The 16,390-nt window shown below is 42.6% G+C and overlaps 1 pseudogene; it reads right to left on the minus strand.

Annotated features, from left to right (window-relative positions):
• Positions 1 to 3,831: 3,831 nt before the first annotated feature.
• LOC127078487 (regulator of nonsense transcripts 1 homolog) lies at positions 3,832 to 5,829 on the minus strand (annotated as a pseudogene).
• Between the last annotated feature and the right edge of the window lie 10,561 nt (positions 5,830 to 16,390).

The raw sequence follows: 16,390 nt of genomic DNA on the forward strand, positions 1-16,390 counted from the left end.
CGGGAAATGGTCACCAGAGTCGACGATTTCTAAAGGAATATCTGTCGTTATGGAACACCCATAGGACAAAATATATCCAACAGAAACCTCGTCTGGAATGTGGGTCTCATGAACGACTTAACGTAGCAACACACCACGCAAGCCTCATGACTATCCACTCTAACACCTATGTGTACACTCAAGCCTGGGTAGTGGGCTTATCTCTCATAAAACATCCCACCCCAACAAACAAACAACCCACGGAACCCACAGATACAACAAACATATGTACATGAATGCGATAAGGTAAAGCAGGTAAATGCGGAAAGTAAACGACTGTACAAAAGCATAAACACCCAACAAACAAGAAATCTACAAAAGCTAGGAGGGACTCGCTTAGGGAAACCGGGTCCCCAGCAGAGTCGCCAGCTGTCGCAGCCTGAAAAATACAGAAGGTGCGAAAAAACAACCGGCGAAAGAAAAGTGACAGAAGAGTCGCCACCGTGCGTTATTTATCCCAAAGGAGGGAAAGGAAACGCTCGAAGTAAACCTGAAGAGAGGAAAGGAAAAGACAAGGTCTCGCAACCAAATCTTGGGTTCGGGAGTCGATTATGCGAAGGGAAGATATTAGCACCCCTACGCATCCGTAGTACTCTACGGGATCCACTCTTGTTGTTTCTTGTCTAAAGGGTGTGTGTTTATCTAATGTACTATTTTCTAAAAGGGTCAAGAGAAGAATGACTCGCACGGATGTCGCATCCATTGCATACGTATCTCATCTGAATATGAGAATCAGAGTCTTCGTAGCTCGGGTACCTATGGGTTAAAGAGATGTGTGCTCGCTAAGACATCGCGTCTTATGCCTACATATCTCATCGGGAATGAGAATCAGAGCATAATGTAGTTCGGCTAACTACGGGAACAAGGGTCTCGATTGCAACTAGGGCAAGAGAAAGGGAAGGTCTCGATCGCAACGAGGGCGAGAGAAAGGATCGCAACGAGGGCGAAAGCAAACAAGGATTAGTTGTTAGTCGTTAGTCAAACTCGGCAAGACATCGCATCTTGTGCCTACGTATCTCATCTGAACATGAGAATCAGAGTTGCCGTAGTTCGGCTACATAGGGATTGCCATCTGAACATGGACTTACAAAAGGAGGACACCAGTTGTGTCAAAGGAGAGTGGGCGATGTGTTCACGTCCTAACAGTAGGTGTCGCAGCTCGCTGAATCGAATCTTAGGCAGTTACCTCTTTGCAATAGAACGGACTACATGCCACAAGATCGGAGACGCTCAGAAAGGTCTAGAAGTGGGGGAAACTCTGCCCTAGAGTTGTCATGCAATATGTACTTAGGTGTTAGGATTTACAAATCTATATTCGGAAAAGCGTCATCTATCTCTACTCAACAATCGTGGTCGAAACAATGTTTTGTATCTCTTAAGACAAGATATTTTCATTTTTAAAGGTTTTTGATTGGTCGCACGACGACGAGAAAAAAAAGAGTTTGATTGGTTGGATGTGCTTTGAGTGATGGCGAGAACCAGGATTGGCGAGATATACATCTCGAATCCTAGCCTCAGGAGTGCATGGTATACACCATGTTCCATTTCCATCTTTATTTGCAAAAGTGTTTAATAGAGATTAAGTATTTTTGGGTTTGATTGAGAAAGGGTTTGAAGAAACCGCATTGACAATTTTAGACGATGGCGAGAGTTAAGATTGGCGAGGCATACGTCTCGAATCTTAACCTCAGGAGTGCATGGTATACACCATGTTCCATTTCCACCTTTATTGAAAAAGTGTTAAATAAGAATTAGGTATTTTGAGTTTTGTTGTGAAAATGACTTGACCTAGATCAAGTATTGATGGACGTTTGAGAAAGATTTGAATGAGTGTTTGAGAAAACAAAGTGGATAAATTGGATGATGGCGAGAGCTAGGATTGGCGAGATATACATCTCGAATCCTAGTCTCAGGAGTGCGTGGTATACACCACGTTCCACTTCCATCTTTATTGAAAAAGTCTTGACTATGAATTAATATTTTTTGAGTTTTTATTAGAGAAAATGGCTTGACGTTGAGTCAAGCGTTTGATGAAAGTTGGAAAGAAATGGAATAGAATAGGAGGGAGAAATGAATTGATTTGTTTATTTGAGAAAACACTCGACGTTGGATCGAGTCTTATTTTTTTTATCTTTCGGAAATGGTTGATTTTATTCTTGTGTTAGTAGCTAACTAAACAGTCAAGCAAATAAAGAAATGAAAAGCAGTAAAATTATTACACATCGGGGGAGTGGGGTACATTTTGTCAAATGGGGATTTGAAATACTGAAATAATTAAATCGGACCCAAACAACAAATAATGCAATGTATGAGTGTAAGTGCAAGAGAACTGTCTCATTGTAAGAAGGCCCAAGAGTAAGCCATGTGAAGAAAATAACACAACAAGTTATATTTACAACACACTTAAAAATTAAATTGAAAAAAGGGTAAAATCGGGATTTGCACGGATGGAAATTGAGGGAAACACAAAACCTAAATAATGTGCTCAAAGCCGGTTTGCGCATGTTGACAATAATTGAAATGTCATATGCGATTAATCGAAACGCGGCGAAATACCATCAATATATCGATAAAAATAATCATGGATGAACAACATGGAAATCGTTAAACCCATAAATTAAAATCGATGTTTAACATTAAAATCAACAAGTGTTTAAAAAAAAAAGGAGAAAAATAAAAATAAAAATAAAAGGTTTAAAATAAGAAAAAGTGGTAATAATAATAAAAACTAATAAAAAATAGAAAATATGTTAAAACTGAAAAAAATGTTGCAGACCAAGGATCAAACCCAGAACCTAGGGTTTATCAAACAACATTCCTACCACTGGACTAGAACTATCCGTGTTATACAGTTTCAAACACTAATACATACTATAACAGAAGCCGCACCAAACCTTTTAAATAAAATACAAAGTTGAAAACAGTAACTATGAATAACAAAGCTCATGTTGAAAACAGTAACGACGAATCCAAAGCTCAGTTTTCTTTTCATTTTGAAAATCAAAATCTTAACAGCTAGTTAACATCACAAGCAGAGGTGTTGCTAAATCAAACATGGAGTTCAAAGCATAATCGAAACATGGAAATAAAGCTCGGAAAAGAATCTAACCGGTTGCGGCGAGCTCGACCGACGAATGTGAGTAAGCGCTGCCTTCGATTCTCTCCTTTTCTTTTCTGAATGGTAGCCGTCAATCCTCTCCAAAAAATAGGGTTTTTTTTTGCCTTCCTGTTAGTGAGCAGTGGCCTCTCTTTTATAGTCACACTGCTAAGGTCTCTTGAATTAGCCGCTGAGATCAAAGGGGTGTTGGACTTGGAAGTGCTTTTGGTGCTGCCAGTTTGTCTATCCTGTTTTGGTGCTTATTCTGAAAAAGGTAACATGTACCTTGTACTTTCTTTTTGAAAATGTTTCAATTCCTTTTGTTGCTTGTGGACTTTTTACCGCCGGTAAAAGGCTATTCACTGCTGCGAATTCACTTTAATATAATATGTGTTCTTTGATGTTTGCAGGAAAGAGGTGGGGAAGTATGATGAACTGCTGCCATAATGTTCCAGATGGGAGCCTCCCTAATGTGTTACTCGATAGTGGCATATTTCTTGTGCATAGAAAGCGTTGGCGCGACATATTTGATGCTAGTATAATACCCCGCCGCTACCAACTGCTCATCCGTAGCTTCTTTAGAACATGATGTGTCTACGCCATCGAGAAAACAATCATTTCTGAAATCAATATCAGATGAGGTCTCAGTAGGTACTATGTATTTTGATATAACTTTTCCTTCTATAAGAAAATCTTCAATGAAACGGAGCAGCTCCAGCAACAAATTTTCTAACAAAATGATCCTTGTGCCTGCATCAGCCAGAACTTTACAGATGTGTCAGACATAAGAATTCAAGCAAAGGATACATGAGAGCCTGTGGATGGTTTTGCCCAATTCAAACCAACAATGGTTGTATCAACTCTCTCACGGCATGGTTATTAGAGTGTATCCTGGCAATTATTTGAGGCAGAACAACTAGCCAGGTGTTGATATTAACTAGGGAAAATCCTTTCGTTAGGGCCATTTGAACTTCTGCAATAGCTCCATGGTTGGACCATAGTGTTAAAAGGCGAAAGAATATCCTGTAAACTCCCGTCAACACCTTTTGAATTTGCTGCACATGCTATAGAATGAAAGTATCCAGTGACAGCAGCAACAACAAACTGTGCTGCAGTGTCTAGGAAACCTCTTAAAGTGTAATGAGACATCACTGCTAGAAAGTTCTCCTTGTTCATCCTTCAGCTGTTGTAACTTATGAAGTTCACTCTTATCAGATGTGTCAAGATGTCGAACCTGATAGTGAAGAGTTAAATTCTCAACAGGTGAACTCACAGCTTCCCTTGACTTTGCATATGGCCTCACAACCTGCAATCCAGTAGCACTTATTTTTAGCCAACCGGTCCATGGCTACATTACTGGGTGCACAAACCAAAACCTGTCCCTGGCCTTGTTTGGCCATGTGATATACAAGTGCTGCTGATGTTACAGTAATACCAGTACCAGGTGGTCCTTGAATCAAACTAATAGGCCTCTAAAAAACACTCTTGACAGCAAAAACTTGTGATGCATTCAGTTCCGGAAGCCCTGGAGCACCAAAGCGACGAGGCAATGCATTACGCACCATCTGAACCTCAACTTCATGACCCAGTAAGTGGTGACATATTTACCCGCTGACACTTGTCTCATCAACAACAAAAGTTTTCGTAGCTCCTTGCATCCTATCAAAGCTGGTACTTTTCCAAACAAAATCAACACTAAAACCATGATTGACATCAACTGGAACCCCCTGGCTAGCCCGAAGTTCCAACGCAACCTCCTCTTGTGCAGTTAGCTTAATCACATGACCCATTGACTGCCAAGAAGGATGTGCAGCCTCACCGGAATAGCGCCAACGTAGCTCATCACCAGGTACGAGCCGTAACTCATTATCTTTCTTTGGAAATACAAAATATGCAACACGTTTCTTATTGAGACCAAAATCCCATCGAATTGTAACGTTGTCCTTACTTTGTGATTCTTTCAACATCTTTTCATAATCAACTTCAAGCTTAAAGAGAGGTGCAAATACATTTTGGTACTGACATGCATCTTCATATTTCAAAGCCACAGACTGAGGCTCATCGTCTACACCAGGCTTCTCAAGGTCTTCAAACGAAACATCAGGGTTTGTCTTCCACAGTTCTTCCACCTTATTTATTTGTTGTGCACTTATTTGATGTGCCTTTAACTGCTCTTGTTCAGATGGGATCTTGACGAGCCACTGCAAGAAACACCTATCATCAATCAAGGGACACCATTGACTAAGGTCCCAATTCATATCCTTCAAAGCATTGACACTCAAACAAGGTTCACGACAAAGAATAACAACTACACTTTCTGTCTTTGCAGAAATAAATCCAAAGAGAAACACATTACGACATCCACAGTTGTAGCATTCAAGAATTGCCTCTCCAAGTGGACTATCTTTGTGCAGCCAGACTTCCTTATGCTTTTCCCGAACTAGGTAATTAACGATGTGCGATTCAGAAGTGTTTCCCCTAGAATTACAGAACCATTTGCGACACGAAGGTACATTGCACCTAACGACGCAAGCTGGATTAGACACCCCACAATAACGGCAAGCATGTTCAGTGAAATCCCCTTTACCAAACTCATAATTATCATCATCACCGGTATCTTCAAAATTCAACCCGCTCATCCCCGCCGCAAGCGAATCCACCATCTGGCTGCTGCTGATGAAGTCGTTCAGCCTGCAGCTTCTGCAACATTAGATGGTCTGCCACATAAAAATTATTAAAGTTTTGTCCCATTCAAGACAATAACCGGTCTTCCAATGTACCTACACGCTGATTAGGATTAAAATGCCTATTTATCCCATATTCATCAGTCCATGTATCCCTGAAAGACGGATTTACCATGCCACTCATAGAACTCTGATCAGTAAAATGAGCATCTCTATCATTTAATGCTTCATGACTGATAACATGTCACCTTCCTTTCAGCATCAAGATGCATTACCAGAGCAAGGGCTTCTCAAAGAACAACATGGGAAGCATTGTTTTTGGTTTTTTTCAATTTTATTCACGTATGCTGTAAGAATAATATATGGTCCAAAACAGGTCGGCGACAATTTATGAAAATCGTCCGTTTCCATTCCGCAGGCCTTACAAATTTGCTCATGAATGTGTTTGCGCTAAAGATCAAAGATCACACTTTTGACTGGTTGCTTTCAAACTTAGTTATGGCTCTGTTATGAATATGACTTGGTTGAGTGAACTGAAAAACGGTCCGGCTAGAGATATATGGACTGGAAGGAAACGAAATCAGCCATGCTAGCTATTTTGCAGATTGGGTGTTGTTTTGACCAGCCCGGTTTGATGCCTATGAATTGTTAATTCCATCATGAAATTCATTTGAAGGACGTGTAGGGCGCGATTCCATCGGTAAGCCGACAAATTAAACATTAATGCATTTTCCTTTAACTTGTTCTGTTTCTGCAGGTTCGGCGGTTTTATGCAGAATGGCTTTTGGTCGTAGTCAAAACCGTGCTCTCACACCAAGCTTCCTAATAACATCATCAAACTATGGCAACTGAACTTACAATGGGACTCAATCATTCTATGGCATCTGTAGCATGGTTAACGGTATTGGAATCACTACTTAAATTAAGGACTCATTCATTCCTTCTGGACCAATGCCTTGTTGGAACGTACCAGCAATCTCATCCACATTTTCATTTTCTTCAATTATGCAGGGTAACTTTGGTTTGATGATTGTGTATTTTCCAATCAGTTTGCAACCCTTACAGTCTGATCATCACCAGCCAATGGAACAAGAATAGAAGGAAATTCGCCAAAAGTTCAGTTTGCCATTTATCTTGCGACAGACTACATAGAAATGCATAGCACTGAAGACTTTCAACCCGAACTGCAGCAGGAACACCTTCATCTATAAAAAAATCAGATAATATGCGGGCAGGTGCTACACTGCACCGTGCAGCTAAGCAATGGAGGTGTTCACGGCATGCATGTTTGAACTTTGAGGAAGCAAAAAATACAAACAGATCCTTTGTCATGCTATCATCCGGCCAATTTCCTGAAGATTTTGCTGACATCAAAGAGATCGAGTCATCAACTTTTGCGATAGTTTCACACAAGTTGATAGGATTTTGGTGACCACATGATGAACAGAATAATTTATGGGGACCTTTTCTATCAAGGACAGCAAAGCCTGCTGGCAGTATTCATCTGCAGGGGTAGTCTTGACAATTTCGGAGCCAGATTTAACCAAAGCAACTGTTCCATCATTCTTAGCAGCAGAAGTCAAAGGTGAAGAAAGAGAACTCATCGAATTTGCTACTGTGTTGTTGCTAGTGCCATTCCTTATCGTATTTTGAGGTTGAATATTAACTGATTCACGAGATAATGGACTTGACGGCACGGGTGAAGTTTAGGGTTTTTTGGAGTTTGGGTTGACTTTGGTCAAAGTTGACCAAAAAGTCAACTGTTGACCAAAGTCAACAATTGGTTAAAATGCAATTTTATTTGCATTTTTCTTGTAAATGGACAAATGATTGATGATTGTGGTGAGAATTTTGGGCTTTTGGATTTTGGATTGACTTTGGTCAACGTTGACCAAAAAGTCAACTGTTGACCAAAGTCAACAATTGGTCAAAATTGTCAAGACTTGTACCTTTTTTTTTGTAGAATCAAATGTGATGGTTTAGAATGACATGAAATAAATTGAAATGGATTAACAAAATGGTTTGAAGTTGGTTTCCAAATTGTTTTTTTTATGACTTGGATGACTTTTGATGTACATGAACAAGGCCATGAAATGAGACCATAAGGTTAGGGTTTTGACATAGTATCCATGAACCAATAACATGACTGGCAAGTGGCTAGAAACACAAGAAACTTGGTTGTTCAGATGACCCAGACCATAGATGTATCCACAATCACAACACCATGACTTTGGATCAAAAAAAACAATCCTCATATAAAACCAAAGTAAGGTTAGGCCAAGCATGCCAAACAAACATAAAAAATTTAGGACCAAAATCGGGGTATGACAGCTGCCCCTATTTAAACATCTTTAACTAGAGAATATGAAGCAGGACGTTCTTCATATGATCATTGTGGGAGATGGTTAAATATTAAGAAGACCCAGATTTTGATCCTGAATCCCCATGAAATAATTAACAATGCCTGTCAGAATCGGCAAAGGAGCAATCTCAAAAGAAGAATCTGGCTGGTATGGCGAAAATCGGCCTGAGTACTGAAACAGCAAGTTGATCTGGATACCAAAATAAATGGTAACACAGGAATACCCATGGCCTGAACGCCGCACATTAGTCTGAACACTAAGCATCGGAATATGAGAGTATCAATGTTGGTCTGATCATCGGAAATCTGGTCTGAACACCACTTCGATCTGGAAATCGGAAAAACTAGCCTGAATGCCCCAAGTACTCCAACTTGATCTTCGGAAACTTCTTCGATCTGAAAATTGGAAACTGGCCTGGATGCCACTTCGGTCTGGATACCGGAAACGGGCCTGAATGCCACAAGTTGCATCGACCTGAATGTCGGAAACTTCTTCGATCTGAAAATTGGAAACTGACCTGGATGCCACTTCGGTCTGGATACCGGAAACTGGCCTGAATGCCACAAGTTGCATCGACCTGAATGTCGGAAACTTCTTCGATCTGAAAATCGGAAACTGGCCTGAATGCCACTTCGGTCTGGATATCGGAAACTGGCCTGAATGCCACAAGTTGCATCGACCTGAATGTCGGAAACTTCTTCGATCTGAATATCGGAAACTGGCCTGAATGCCACTTCGGTCTGGATACCGGAAACTGGCCTGAATGCCACAAGTTACATCGACCTGAATGTCGGAAACTTCTTCGATCTGAATATCGGAAAAACTGGCCTGAATGCCACTTCGGTCTGGATACCGGAAATTGGCCTGAATGCCACTTCGGTCTGGATACCGGGAAAACTGGCCTGAATGCCACTTCGGTCTGGATACCGGAAAACTTCATGCCTGTCAGCATCGGCAGAAATAGGGAAAATGATAATTGAGGCGGCACGTGGGCCAACGACCCATGCTGGGGATAATAAGTCATGAACAAACTTTCAGTCTGAGCACTGGAAACAAACTTCTGGCTTGTCACTTGGGATGCCGAGAATGTTTTATGCTTACATGCGTATGTTTGAATTTTTCAATGGCGTAATGCTCCATGAGAATGGAAATGCTACGCGATTTGGGAGGATGCAATGCAATATGATTCTACATGCAGGGATGCGAAATGCTGGGGAAAATGCCAAGCCGAAGCAAGGAATCCTATTGGGGAAATGATTATAATCTTCCAGACCCTGGCACTACTGTTGGAGATGCACAGCATAATGAACTATGTGGGGAAATGACCGACCGCGCGGTGTTCTGGCAATGGTGAGATACCGAGACTCTGACTGGGGAGAGAACGGCGCTGGAAACCTGTTGTTGGGGGAAGTGATAGTGGTTTTGGCAACCATAATCTACGAGAGATGACTCAGCAGGGGGGGCAAACACCGATACGGTACCGAGGTTATGCTTCCAGGAAAGAGATCATCGATCTGGGATTAAAATCCTCGATCCGGCATCGAACTCTGAGGAGTAGCTGCTTCTGCTGGGAAGATACAGTCTGATACTGTCAACTCCGTTGGGGAGTGTAGTCTGGCACTGTCAACTCTACTGGGGAGTGTATAGTCTGAAGCACATGTTAACTCCGCTGGGGATATACAGTCTGGCACTGTTAACTCCGCTGGGGATATACAGTCTGACACTGTTAACTCCGCTGGGGATATACAGTCTGGCACTGTTAACTCTGCTGGGGATACACAGTCTGGCACTGTTAACTCTACTAGGGAGTGTATAGTCTGAAACACATGCTTGGGAGGTACCGTAGTGAGAACCTGCTGGGAATCTTAAGGAAATGCCCAGAGTGTACCTGTTCTGAATAGATGATTCAAAGTACTTAAAATTTACAACAATTTTAAATGTTCATCGAGCATGTACCTGTAAAGCTCTTATGTTTCATGATGTAATGTTTATAAAAAATTCGGACGTCATTTTTGCAAACAAAACAGTAAAATGACAATGAACACAGAGATGTACTGAATCACATGATTTTATTGATTGAATGGCCTCTGAATAGGCATTTACATCAGGAAGCAATCCCTGGAAAGAGGTAATTGCACAAAAGATAAAAACAGAAATAATCTAATGGCAATGTGAAATGGATTTCTATTGGGTTCCAATTCTGCTATGACTTGCCCGTCTTCAAGATCTTCCAGATGATCAGCCTTCTGAAAAGGTGATTGGACTGTTTCCTACCCCTTTTGAAAGTTTCCAGTCACCGACATGACATGAGATTCAGAACTACTCAGAACGCAGTCATTCGCTTAATCCCTAATTTTAGCCTGGATCGCCCTTTTCGGGTTTTCAATCCACCGGGATACCCATTTTTGCCTAAGTTGCCTTTTCAGGTTTTCAACTTATCGGGTGTACGATCTTTTCACTTTTAATCCTTAACTTTTGCCTGAACCTTTTCATTTTCTTGGTTCGTCAGGATGCCCATTTTTGCCTGGACTATTCTTTTTACCATCCAGCGGGTCTATTTTATGCGAAGTATTTTTTAACTACGTCTGAGTTTACCGGGGAAGTGAAGTCTTCACCATCCATCGTTGCAAGCATTAAGGCCCCACCATCGAAAACCTTGGTGACGATATACGGTCCCTCATAGTTAGGAGTCCACTTTCCCCTATGATCTGTCTGAGGAGGAAGGATCCTTTTCAACACTAAATCTCCAACTTGAAAATAACGAGGACGCACTTTCTGATCAAAGGCTCTCTTCATCCGACTCTGATACAACTGCCCATGACAAATGGCTGCCATTCGCTTCTCTTCGATAAGACTCAACTCATTGAACCTTGTCTGAATCCATTCAGCTTCGTCTAGCTTGACATCCAACATGACTCTTAAAGATGGAATCTCCACTTCAACAGGTAGGACTGCTTCCATACCATACACAAGGGAGTAAGGGGTTGCCCCGGTCGATGTATGTACTGAAGTGCGGTACCCATGCAAGGCGAAGGGTAGCATCTCGTGCCAATCTCTGTACGTAACGACCATCTTCTGCACAATCTTCTTTATGTTCTTATTTACTGCCTCAACAACACCGTTCATCTTAGGACGATAGGGGGAAGAATTATGATGCTGAATGTTGAAGTTCTGGCACAACTCCTTCATCATTTTGTTATTGAGATTGGAACCATTATCAGTAATGATTCTTTCGAGAATCCCATAGCGACAAATGATTTCCTTCTTAATGAAACGGGCAACCACATGTCTGGTGACATTCGCGAACGACGCTGCTTCGACCCATTTGGTGAAATAGTCGATGGCAACAAGGATGAAGCGATGCCCATTAGAAGCAGTCGGTTCAATCTTTCCAATCATGTCAATGCCCCACATAGCAAACGGCCACGGCGAAGACATCACATTCAGAGGATTCGGCGGTACATGCACCTTATCAGCATAAATCTGGCATTTATGGCACTTCCGAGCATACTTGAAACAATCTGATTCCATGATCATCCAATAATAACCCGCCCTTAACAATTTCTTAGCCATTGCATGTCCGCCGGCATGAGTACCGAAGGAACCTTCATGAACTTCCTGCATTAACATGTCCGCCTCGTGTTTGTCCACGCATCTGAGCAAAACCATGTCGAAGTTCCTCTTATACAGCACATCGTCCTTGTTCAAGAAGAAACTGCCTGCCAATCTTCTCAAAGTTTTTCTGTCATTGTTGGATGCCCCTGCAGGGTACTCTTGATTCTTCAGAAAGCATTTGATGTCGTGATACCAGGGCTTGTCATCGACTACCAGTTCAGCAGCAAACACATACACGGCCCTATCAAGGCGCATAACATCGATCCTAGGAGCATGGTTCCACCGACCCACCTTGATCATGGAGGATAGAGTAGCAAGAGAATCTGCCATCTGGTTCTCATCACGAGGTATATGATACAGCTTTACTGTTGTGAAGAAAGTCAACAGTCTTCTCGTGTAATCTCTATAGGGGACCAGAGTGGGCTGGAGAGTATTCCAATCACCATTCACTTGATTGATCACTAGAGCTGAATCTCCGAAGATGTCCAGAGTCTTGATTCTCAAATCAATGGCTTGCTCAATACCCAAGATACAGGCCTCGTACTCAGCTTCATTATTGGTGCACTCGAAAGTCAGACGAGCGGTGAAAGGCATGTGGGCACCTTTCGGAGTAGTAATGACAGCGCCAATTCCACTTCCTTTGGCGTTGACGGCCCCATCAAACGTTAAAATCCACTTTTCATCTGGATCAGGTCCCCACAGTCTTTCATCTTGAGGAACATGATGTCTTCATCTGGAAAATCAAACTTCATCGGCTCATAGTCTTCAATCGGTTGTTGAGCAAGATAGTCTGACAGAATACTCCCCTTGATGGCTTTCTGGGATGTATACTGGATATCATACTCTGTCAGTACCATTTTCCAACGAGCAACCCTTCCGGTGAGAGCTGGCTTCTCGAATATATACTTGACTGGATCCATCTTGGAGATCAGTAAGGTTGTGTGAGTCAGCATGTATTGTCTCAATCGCTTAGCAGCCCATGCAAGTGCACAACATGTCTTTTCAAGCATTGAGTATCTCGACTCGCAGTCTGTGAATTTTTTACTCAGGTAGTAGATGGCATGCTCTTTTCTACCTGTCTCGTCGTGTTGACCGAGAACACAACCCATGGAATTGTCGAGTACTGTCAAATACATAATCAGCGGTCTCCCTGGGACCGGAGGCATGAGGATAGGGGGGTTCTACAAATACTCTTTTATCTTTTCAAAAGCCCTTTGACAATCGTCGTTCCACCTGATAGCCTGATCTTTCCTCAATAATTTGAAAATTGGCTCACACGTGGCTGTTAGGTGAGAGATGAACCTTGCAATGTAGTTCAACCTTCCTAAGAAACCACGGACTTGCTTCTCCGTTCTTGGCTCAGGCATTTCCTGTATTGCTTTCACCTTGTCAGGATCCACCTCAATCCCTTTTTCGCTAACAATAAAACCCAACAATTTTCCAGACCTCACCCCGAAAGTGCACTTATTCGGATTAAGCCTCAGCTTGAATTTCCTTAACCGCTCAAACAGCTTCTGCAGATTCACCAGATGTTCTTCTTCTATATGAGATTTGGCAATCATATCGTCCACATAAACCTCGATTTCATGATGAATCATATCATGGAATAGAGTCACCATAGCTCGTTGATATGTTGCCCCAGCGTTTTTCAGACCAAACGGCATCACCTTGTAGCAGAAGGTGCCCCATGGGGTTATGAAAGTTGTCTTCTCCATGTCTTCTGGTGCCATCTTGATTTGGTTATAGCCAGAAAAGCCATCCATGAAGGAGAATACCGAGAACTAAGCTGTGTTATCCACCAAAACGTCGATGTGAGGTAATGGGAAATCATCTTTAGGACTGGCTCTGTTCAGATCCCGGTAGTCGACACACATCCGCACCTTTCCATCCTTCTTAGGTATTGGAACGATGTTGGCGACCCATGGCGGATAATTGGTAACCGCTAGGAACCCTGCATCCAACTGTTTTTGCACTTCTTCTTTTATCTTGACAGCCATCTCTGGTCTTGTTCTTCTGAGCTTCTGCTTGACCGGAGGACAACCCTCTTTGAGAGGCAAATGGTGTACCACGATGTCTGTGTCAAGCTCGGGCATATCCTGATAAGACCAAGCGAAGACGTCAACATACTCTTGCAACAGTTCAATCAACCCCTTCTTCACATCATCTTCCAAAGCAGCCCCTATCTTGATTTCTTTCTTGACGTCCTCGGTGCCAAGATTAATCACTTCAGTAGACTCTTGATGCGGTTGAATGACCCTTTCCTCTTGCTTTAACAGCCTGGCAAGTTCTTCAGGGAGTTCACAGTCTTCATCACCCTCTTCTTCAGCTTGGAAGATTGGATTTTCGAAGTCGAAGCGAGCCATAGCAGAACTGTTATCAATAGGATCCGGTGATGTGCATCTGCATGAGTGATGGTATGTGCTTATGAGTGTGGACAGTGAGTGAGAACTAAACAAAACATTGCCAAATATTTTTATTCTTTTGAAATTTTGAAAAACTGCAAAAATAGAAAGACAGTGAACAAAATATTTGAATGCAAAAGACGTCCTTCATTTATGATAAACAATGCAGGTATTCACATAGATGAGCCCTACAATGAGTCATTACGCCCTGGGCGGAACGTAAGACTTGGACATGCATGAATGAACAAAGAAAAATTACTCCTCTAGAAGAGTGACTTGGACGATTTCCTCGGCAGACCAATTGTTGATGACTTCACCCGGGATCCTCGGACGCACCCAGTTGTCGATGTCGCAATCACTATCTCCATTTTCATCGTTGATCGCAGAGATCTGGCCATATTGGATGACGCCAGCACTAGAGAAAGTAATCGGCCCCTGACGAGTCTGAAGTGCTAAAGTTGTAGAAGTCAACGCTGGTTGATACCCAATCCCGAACTTGTCGTCTTTCATTGGTAACTCCAACAGACGTCCCCAACCGGGAGCAACACCTGAATCCACCAAGGCTTGCGCCTGCTTGAAGGATGAGATAGGGGCTCCTGCTTTAACCCCTTCCACCGGAGCTGCATCCTTGATTTGAACTGACTCAAAGGCCTGACAGAGAGTCTCTTGAATTTCACCTTCCACCTCTACATACTTGAATGTAGACAGGTTACTGACCAGGATGTCCTCCTCACCACAGACAGTGATAATTCTTCCATTGACCGGGAACTTGATCTTCTGATGCAGTGTTGAGGAGACTGCCCCAGCATTGTGGATCCAAGGACGACCCAGAAGGCAACTGTACGAGGGACTGATATCCATCACATAGAATACGGTGTTGAAGGTTTGTGATCCAATCTGAATTGGCAATTCTACCTCTCCAAACACCAACCTCTTAGAACCATCGAAGGCTCTCACCATGAGATCGGAAGGTTTCAAGACCAAACCTTCTACTTCTAACCTTGACAGGGCTCTCTTGGGTAGCACATTGAGAGAGGAACCTGTATCCACCAGAACATGAGATAACACGGTGTCTTTGCATTCCATTGAGATATGCAAAGCTTTGTTATGGTTGCGTCCAGCTGGTGTTAAGTCAGAATCAGTAAAACCCAACCCGTTGCTTGCATGAACATTTGCAATGATCCCTTCTAGTTGGTTTACTGAGATCTCCTGAGGCACATATGCAGCATTAAGGACCTTCAGAAGTGCCTCCCTGTGTGCCTCTGAACACAACAGGAGTGAGAGAATGGATATCTTAGACGGCGTTGGAATCAACTGATCGACTACCTTATAATCGCTTTTCTTTATGATTCTCAGAAGCTCGTCCACATTCTTCGCAAAAGTGGGCTCAGAGCCAGCTTGGGGTGCAGAGGTACCCTCATTTACAACTTGTTTGCCTTTGGCCTTAACCCCGGCATCAGTGCTCTCAGTTTGGGTAACCGGTGGTGAGAACAATCTACCACTCTTGGTGAATCGCCCGATTTCACCAACATTATCCACTGCGGGACCTTCAACTTCGAGTTCAGACTTTTGACCCTCTTCTACCTTCAAAGGTCGTTCCACCCCATGATCGTGTGTGTATACACTCCCCCCATAATGCCACGGAATGGCCCTATCGCTTGTGAAAGGTAAAGGACCAGGGGTTGTGATTGTCATAGCGGCCGGTCGCACTGGTGGCACTGGTTGCGCCTCTGGCACACTGATCTGATTAGTCGGGTAAAAGATGGTGATAGTAGCGACATCATAGTCATACTCGGGAATTTCATTCATTGAAACAAAAACATCCGGAACACCGGAATCAAGTTCAGTTACATCAAAATCAGACACATGGTTTGGTATATTAGCAACAACATTTGAAAAATTAAATACATCAATGGGAAATACACAATCAGCAGGAACAACATCTGTGAATTCTTCAACAACATCTTCAAATACCTCTTCAACTACCTCTTCAGCAAACTCTTTGACAGACAGGTCTTCAACTTGGAGGGTACCATTGTCAAGCAAGACCTGGATACCCTGCTGCAGCTTCAAGCAATCCTTACCCTGTGTAGCGCAATCCAAACAACCTTTCCCACAACCGGGGAAAACATCGGCCTTCAGCAAGCATTCCTTAATTTCCAACAACGGAGTCTTCAATGAGGTGGCATG

The sequence above is a fragment of the Lathyrus oleraceus genome, chromosome 5 (genome assembly GCF_024323335.1).
Source record: "Lathyrus oleraceus cultivar Zhongwan6 chromosome 5, CAAS_Psat_ZW6_1.0, whole genome shotgun sequence".
Taxonomy (NCBI): domain Eukaryota; kingdom Viridiplantae; phylum Streptophyta; class Magnoliopsida; order Fabales; family Fabaceae; genus Lathyrus; species Lathyrus oleraceus.